Here is a 6,214-nt window from a genome sequence, read left to right on the forward strand (position 1 = left end):
CTCAATAAATTTATTATATAATTAAACTTTTATTCTTAATGATTAAACTTGTAAGTACAATATAATTGCAGGGAAGACCCACTGGTGACTGTATTTTGTGTCTGCAGAATTGTTTCACTATTTAATATATTGTATTCTTTATTATGTTGAACATATTTTCTAATTATTTAAAACAGTTAAAGTATATATGTAAAGTAAATATTGTAAAAAAGAACGTATTAACTGAAAGCATTATATATTTATATTATTAAAGTTTTCTTTAATTGAAAAATCAAATAAAGATCGATGTTTAATAGTTTAATAGTTATTAACATATATATAAATAACAAAAATAATGTGTAACAATTGAGTTTTAAGTAAATTTAATAAATAAAAATCATAATTTACTTTTCAAGCAGTCTCTTTAACTTTTTTTTAGAACACATAGTTCATAATTTCTTGAGTTTTAAAAAACTATAAATAAAAACTTAATATTGTGATTTACTTATAACACACTTAACAAATTTAGCACACATGCATATACACAAACGGGCACACCCCATTCTCATCCACCCACCCATTTTAAGCTTATTTTCCTAAAAATGGAAATAAATTTCTATGTTATTTTTTTATTACTAATTTTATCTTTTTGTAATTTTTAGTTATTTATTCATTTAATAAATTGTTAAAAAAATTATACTTAAAATATTTATTTTTTAAAAAATAGTTGATTTTTAAAATAAATAAATAATTATTATTTTGAATATGTGTCCTTAAATACTAGTGATTTACTTTATTATCCATACAAGCATTTCAAAAATTAGATTTTTAATCATTTGATATTTTTATTTATTTATTTATTTATATTATCTTGCTGCCGTATATAAAATTTATTTTATTTTTTATCTATTTATTTTATTTTTAAATTGATTTGCCTCAAAATGGAAATACATTTCTATACTATTTTTCATTATTAATTGTAATATTTTATAATTTCTTATTACTTACTCATTTAATAAATTATTACATAATAACTTATATTTAAAGTGATAATTATTTTTTATACTATTTTTTTCATTTTTAATTTTATCCTTTTATAATTTTTAATTACTTCATCATTTAATAAATTATTAAATAGTAACTTAAATTTAAGGTTTTAATTATTTTTCTATACTATTTTTTAAAGTGTCACTTTATTTTTCTATCCATTTAATTTATTTTATACTAATTTACCATACAAGTGAAAGTATATTTTAATTCTATCATTTAATATATAATAAATTATTGACCCTAGATAGATGATATTCCTTATCCAAAATATAAAATAATTGAGAAGGAGTGAGTGTAATTTAAAGCATCTAGACATTGAGAGGACTAATATGTATATTTATTAATGTTTTTTTGTAGTTATACAAGACATTAATTTGTGATTTAAACTTATTAATTTTTATGGTTTCGTAGGAAAAAAAAGATAGTCGTCCAGCAGACACAAAGACTTAATGATGCATTACACATACTCCCACATGGTGGTTATGCATTATTAGAAAAAGAATATTAAAAAAACTAGTGTTGAGGCTTTATGTCTTGAGTCACCTGACTTAGTACCTCCATCAGCTAAGTATGAATTATGGAAGGCTACACGAACTAAGTCTGATGGTCAAATGACATCCCAGACGACTCAAGTTATATCACAAAGAATTGTAGGTAGACACTCTTAACCCATTATCATAGTTCATATAAATTTTATGTAACAAACCTTTTTATGTATCAAAGTTCATTACAATATGCAGGATGAGTTAGTTGAGCAATAGACTTAGGGTACATTTGTGGGCCAAGGTAGGGAGGACATCCTAGCAACAACCATAGATCGGCTAGACCACCCAAATCGTGTGTGTGCCGTTAGATGATCTATTGGACTGAGAAACTACTTTGGCCCTAAACCAAAAAGGATAGACGCCTTGAGTTAGAAGGCGTTGAGGAAGTTGGAGCAACAGATGGAGCTCCAAATGGAGGAAAAATTCAATGAGCGCATGAGCATTGTCATGGAATGCCTCGAACAATAAGAGCAATATCACAAGCTTCTTAAGGAAAAAATTCAGATGATGTTCTAACAAAAGAGGGAGGACATCCCCACAAAAGATCTAACCATACGTCGTGTGAGTACCAAAAGCTCATGCCCTACTGCAAATCCTACTGATTACAGTTGTTAGTATGAGCTTTTGGTTAATGAAGATCTTCCGCACGTAGTGATCGTGGGATGACAGATTGCAGGAGGACAAACCATTCATGGTGGTCTTTTATTGTCCACCCATGCGCGAGTAACAATTCATGAAGTCAGAGACCCCCATGCTCAAGAGCCTATGCCAACTTCTGAAATACAATTCGTGGGGAAGGCCTTAGGCACATTTATAGCTTGGCCTAAGGTTATGATCATGCCATATTTTAGCCCACTAGCGGTATTATATTGTTATTCTTAGTATTTTAATGTTCAAGTTATAAATAAATTATTCATAAATTTTATAAATGTTTTTTTTAGTTCTACCGTCTTGACAAACAGCTAATGGCTAAACTTGTGAGCCATGAAGGTGATACGATAGCAGAAGATGGTCATGATCCTCTAGCCAAGTTGATGAAAAAAAATACACAAGTTGAATAAAGAATCGATAGAGCTAGAGTGGGAGTTTAGAGTATTTGGCCTCTAGTATCATGTGCCATTGTATATTACTCTAAATGATGCACTGGAGGTCGTTGGTAGAGAAATAATGTTAAACATTTCAGTCATACAACTATGGTACATGTAAGATTTTTAATTGTGTTTCACTTTTTAAAAATTCAAATTATTACTTTTTAATATATACTTAACTTTATTGTTATAGGTACATGGACACTATCATAGTGGACCAAGGTTGGGCAACCATGTAAGGCTTTTTTCAACCTCAAGTCATTCAACCATTTGAAAACACACTAAAATACAAGCAATTATATATGCAAACATAGATGGATGAGTCTAAAAGAGAGTTGTATATCGTGTTATACATTGATGGGTATGTGTTACTCAATATTGTCCACTTTTATCAACATTTAATTAATAGATTCACTATTTTTTGGTACATGATAGGGACCATTAGCAAATGATTGTGATCAACCAAGACAAGCCCAAGTTGATGGTTTTATTCCCTACATAAGAAGATGAAATTTGACTTGAAATCCTTGTTACAAACGTAAGTATTATATTATTTCATATCAATTCATTCTGATATTATATTAACTTATGTTTCAAATGTTTCAAAAAATAATAGAGTTATGGGTAGGCCCAAATTGAAGCAAATTGAAATAATATATCATAAGGTTGACATTCATTGATATTTAACTTACTAATTTTCGTATGTGAAATTTAGACCATCATACTTAGAGCTGTCAAAACGGGCTACCCGGCCAGACTCGGCCCAGTCCACCACGGTTTGGTCACTTAGTGAGCCAACCTAACCCGGTTCATTTATTAGCGAGTCAGAAAAATTCAAATTCGACCCATCCCACCACGGGTTGGTGGGTAAACGTGTTGGCTCACTGGCTCACTTAATTACAATTTTTTTTTAAATACAAAAAGTACAAACTTTCTATAATTCAAATATAAACAAATTTCACTTCCAACATGTGTGTTTAATTAATTTTGAAAATAAGGAACTTAAATAATTTTTTCAAGCAAAAACAAAATAATAAATATTTTCTTATAAAATTAAAATTAAATTTTAATAAAATAAAATTAGGTAGGTGGGTTGGTGGGCCAACCCGGCCCACCACGGGTTCAACCTGCATGAGCGGGGTTTAAATGAGCCGGATTAAAATCTGACCCGCATAAAAAAATATAACTTTTTTCAAACCCAGCCCAGCTTAAACCCGTGGTGGGCCGGGATGGTCCATGGGTTGTGACCCATTTTGACTGCTCTAATCATACTATTTTTTTTTGTCATGTTTAGTGTAAAAAGCAGACAAATTTCTAGGCATGCGGGTGATACATAATGTCATGGATGAAGACCTTCATCCGAGTATGAATTAAAGATTATTGGACTAAGGTAATAATTTAGCTTTGAAATCTTACAAATCACATTCACTTTCAACATTAGAATGAAAATAATAGTAAAATTTTCTTGATTTTGCAGCGATCCAACAATCCATCTTTATTAACAGATGCCACAATTAGAAAGCTAAGGTAGGAATGGACATGATATCTTTTGGAAAGATGGAGTTAGGCTAAAACAGTTTACTTTAAGTTATTTTTTGTTTTAATATTGATAGCTTTAGTTTTTAGTTTTGATATAGTTTGAATTGTGAATAGATAAATTCTAGATATATCAATTGGAAATACTGATTTTCTTATTTTTAGGTGTGGTAAAATTCAAAAGAAATGAATCATTTATTAAAAAAAACCTATAACAATGTCGGCCTATGCACTACTCAAGGTTAAAATATATATTGGCGTCAGCCTATACCATGACCAACGTCAACTTACTTACAATGCAACTCTAGGAGAAAATATTCGTTGAGCGAAATTTATGGCTAAGCGATTTTGACGGCGACCCCTATAAAGCTGATGTCAACTTCTCCCTTCCCATCCCATAAAAGCCACACCCATTGATCACTACTAAGCGCGAGAGAATTGTGTTGAACTCCATATAACGTCACATGTTATAAGAGTTCGACATCAAGTAATATCGATTTTATAGGCCAACGTTAATTTAACACTCTTGATATAATGTCGATTTCGTATTAGACGTTAAAGGCCAAAAAATACCAACATTGAAATCTTTTTTGTACCAGTTATCTGAACTAAGGGTAGGATGTATTCCGAAAATTTTTAGAACTGATTTAGTATATTTTTAAATTTAATAAATCTTCATCTTTATATCAATTTTTACTCAATGTAAAATTTCCAATAATTTTCCCAAGAAACAGAAAAACTAACCTGATTCTAATATCACTTGTTAAATTTATTGAAAAAAAAATCACAAAAGAAACACAACACAATAAGAATCAAGCTCAATCACACAAAAAATTAATACCAATCTTAAGTAAACTTTAAAACAATGAATTAATAAATCTATTCATTATACGGTGCTTAACTGTTTCATTTTTATTGAGATTTAAACTAATACTTAGATCCCAATAACTATATTTTAATATCGTCTTTGACCTTTCACCCTTCTGCTATAAAGATGTATTACTTAGCGTTGGATGTACAAGGAAATCTTTCATCAAGGGTACATAGATTCCAGCCACGTTTAACCGGTTAAAAGTATCAATCAAACTAGTAACTAATGTGTAATTACCAGAACATTTAACTACAATAACTATGTTGTTAGGTATGTCTCATAGCATGCCTTCAACTTCCCTATTTCACAAAGAATTATTTTGAAAAAAAACAATGCGCTATCAACAATTTTATTTTTCCCCTTTTAGCTAAATTTAAACAAGCACGCACAGAAGTGTTAAGTGTTAACTACAGCACAGTTGCGTCATGACGAGGTGTTATAACTACCCAAAATAGGTGGAGTATACATGAGATTCACGAACCTCGTCTGCCCGATAGACTTCACCAACCTACAGTGGCCTTCCTACCTGAAAATACATTTCAGCCTACATGTTGATGATTTACACGCCTCAACCGTAGTCCAACATCTGCATCATGATCTTGTTGATTTAAGCCCGTACCAAGTAAAATAGTGTCCTGCAATTCTGTAGAAGTTGCTGCTTCATTTGCTTTCTCAACATGTTCTCCGTAGTTATGCAACCTTCGGCCAATGAGATACCGGTCATCGCGTATTGAGTTATGAAGATTTGTGAACCAGACATGGAATCTTTTGGCACAGAAGCACAAGAAACTGAAACAGAGGCATCCCAACCATGCAAACCGATAGACAGCAGAATTGATCACCAACGGATACCCAAGCACTGGGAATACACCTTTGGCCAAAACATAAGGTACACATAATGCCGTCAACAACTTCATTATGATCGGAAGTACAATCTCCCGAAGGACCCAGAGACCTTGCAACCTGGAAAACCCATCCTCTCTCACCCTCTCAAATTTGACTCGCCAACTTTCATCCACCAAAGGCATCATGTGGTCCAACATAACCTAATGAAAGAACCAAGTCAACAATTTAAAAATACCAAATAGATACATTCAACTCAATCATGTAACAAACATTTGGGAGATAGATAATCATTTACAAAC

General features: G+C 31.1%; 1 pseudogene; it reads right to left on the reverse strand.

Moving 5' to 3' along the window:
* Positions 1 to 5,273: 5,273 nt before the first annotated feature.
* Positions 5,274 to 6,140, reverse strand: LOC148195953 (putative E3 ubiquitin ligase SUD1 pseudogene; annotated as a pseudogene).
* Positions 6,141 to 6,214: the final 74 nt, after the last annotated feature.

Source organism: Vigna umbellata, chromosome 7 (genome assembly GCF_029865625.1).
Source record: "Vigna umbellata cultivar VRB3 chromosome 7, Vumbellata_1.0, whole genome shotgun sequence".
NCBI lineage: Eukaryota > Viridiplantae > Streptophyta > Magnoliopsida > Fabales > Fabaceae > Vigna > Vigna umbellata.